At 43.8% G+C, this 2,644-nt stretch overlaps 1 pseudogene; it reads right to left on the bottom strand.

The window, feature by feature from the left end:
- Window positions 1-679: 679 nt before the first annotated feature.
- On the bottom strand, window positions 680-2,252 carry LOC109390117 (elongation factor 1-alpha 1 pseudogene; annotated as a pseudogene).
- Window positions 2,253-2,644: the final 392 nt, after the last annotated feature.

The raw sequence follows: 2,644 nt of genomic DNA, 5'->3' as shown, positions 1-2,644 counted from the left end.
TTTATGATTATCAAAGAATTCATAATAGTTTGGTTAAGAAATGCAGGCCTTTCAACGCTCAGTGGGTTAATGGCTTTAGAAACCCTTGCACTAACACTGAGGTCCCCCCTGTGAACCCGAGGCCCATGAATCTGGACCACCCCCCTCCCCAAGAGCTTTGTTCTCCCCTGAGAGTCACTAGAGACTGGACTTGACTCTACCTCCTAACAGAAAAGCTCCTCCCCCCCCCCCAAAAAAAACCTCCAGGACCATGGGTCGGTTTCCTTTTAAAGCCAAGTTAGGCTCATGTAGATTTACTTCTGCATTTCTCTGAGCGTAAATAGAAATAACTCTCTGGTGGGTTTTTTCCTCGGGTTAGTCATGCAAATGTTCTATGCCTCACTTATCACTCAGTTAGGGCACGGGCCTGGCTGACGACCCCTCTGCTTCGAATGGGAGTCTCTGGGGGGGGAACTTGGGCATTGACTTCACTGGGCTGGGATTTTCCTCAGCCAATGTGCCCAGGGAGTTAAAACTTGTTCCTTTTATGGAAAAAAAAGAATACAAGATTTTTTTTTTCTCATTAAACTTTGTTTTAATGGGTCTCAAAATTTCTGTGACAGATTTTTGGTCAAGTTGTTTCCATTAAAAAGTACTGATTTTAAAAACTAATAACTTAAAAACTGCCACACACAAAAAAACAAATGGTCCACCAAACATTCTCCTTTCCTTCTGAAGGTTTTACAATGCATTGTAATCATTAACCAGTCTTTTACTATTACACTTAAATGGCCAATTTGAGACAAACAGTTCTGAGACCGTTCTTCCACCACTGATTAAGACTGGGGTGGCAGGTATTGGGGATAATATTCATTTAGCTTTCTGAGCTTTCTGGGCAGACTTGGTGACCTTGCCAGTTCCAGTTGCTTTCTTGTCCACTGCTTTGATGACACCCACAGCGACTGTCTGTCTCATGTCACGAACAGCAAAACGGCCCAGAAGAGGGTAGTCAGAGAAGCTCTCAACACACATGGGCTTGTCCAGGAACCATGTCAATGATGGCAGCATCACCAGATTTCAAAAACTTGGGGCCATCTTACAGCTTTTTCCCTGAACGACGAACAATCTTCTCCTTCAGCTCTGCAAATTTGCAAGCAATGTAAGCTGTGTGACAATCAAGCACAGGTGCATATCCGGCACTGATTTGGCCTGGATGGTTCAGGATAATCACCTGAGCAGTGAAGCCAGCTGCCTCCATTGGTGGGTCATTTTTGCTGTCACCAGCTACATTGCCACGATGAACATCTTTGACAGACACATTCTTAACATTGAAGCCCACGTTGTCCCCAGGAAGAGCTTCACTCAAAGCTTCATGGTACATTTCAACAGACTTGACTTCAGTTGTAACATTGACTGGAGCAAAGGTGACCACCATGCCAGGTTTGAGAACACCAGTCTCCACATGGCCCACAGGGACAGTACCAATACGACCAATTTTGTAGACATCCTGGAGGGGCAGGCGCAAAGGTTTGTCAGTTGGACGAGCTGGTGGCAGGATGCAATCCAGAGCTTCAAGCAGCGTGGTTCCACTGGCACTGCCATCTTTACGGGTGACTTTCCATCCCTTGAACCAAGGTATGTTAGCACTTGGCTCCAGCATGTTGTCACCATTCCAACCAGAAATTGGCACAAATGCTACTGTGTCAGGGTTGTAGCCAATTTTCTTAATGTAGGTGCTGACTTCCTTAACAATTTCCTCGTATCTCTTATGGCTGTAAGGCGGCTCAGTGGAATCCATTTTGTTGACGCCAACAAGTAGTTGTTTCACACCCAATGTGTAAGCTAGAAGGGCATGCTCACGGGTCTGCCCATTCTTGGAGATACCTGCTTCAAATTCACCAACACCAGCAGCCACAATCAGGACAGCACAATCAGCCTGAGATGTGCCTGTAATCATGTTTTTGATAAAGTCTCTGTGTCCTGGGGCATCAATGATGGTCACAATACTTGCTGGTCTCAAATTTCCACAGGGAGATATCAATGGTGATCCCACGCTCACGTTCAGCTTTCAGTTTATCCAAGACCCAGGCATACTTGAAGGAGCCTTTTCCTATCTCAGCAGCCTCCTTCTCAAATTTTTCAATGGTTCTTTTGTCGATTCCACCACATATGTAGATCAGATGACCAGTAGTGGTAGACTTGCTGGAATCTACGTGTCCAATGACAATGATGTTGATGTGTGTCTTTTCCTTTCCCATTTTGGGTTAGATTTAGCTGTGGTTTTCACTACACCTGTGTTCTGGCAGCAAACCTGTTGCAAAGAAGCAAGGTTGTTTTTTTTTAATTGTGAAAAAAAAAAAAGACTACAAAACTACCCACAATCCCACTAATAGGCCTAACACATTGATGTGATTATATCAGTTCAGTGATTATATATTAAGAGCTGTTCTATTTTACAATCTACTATTTTCCTTAACATACCATAAACATTTTACTGTCTTCATAATTAGTGTTTTTAATGGCTGCATACTTTTCCACCCTACAGGCACACTTCATCATTTCCCCTTTTGTTGTATATTTGCAAGGGTTTCAGATTATTGGGTGTGTGAGTGTGTATGTGTGTGTGTGTGTGTGTGTGTGTGTGTGTGTGTGTGTGTGTGTGTGT

This window comes from Hipposideros armiger, unplaced genomic scaffold, assembly GCF_001890085.2.
Source record: "Hipposideros armiger isolate ML-2016 unplaced genomic scaffold, ASM189008v1 scaffold_256, whole genome shotgun sequence".
NCBI classification, from domain to species: domain Eukaryota; kingdom Metazoa; phylum Chordata; class Mammalia; order Chiroptera; family Hipposideridae; genus Hipposideros; species Hipposideros armiger.
Note: the sequence above shows the minus strand (reverse complement) of the source record. Positions and strands in the feature narration are given on the sequence as shown.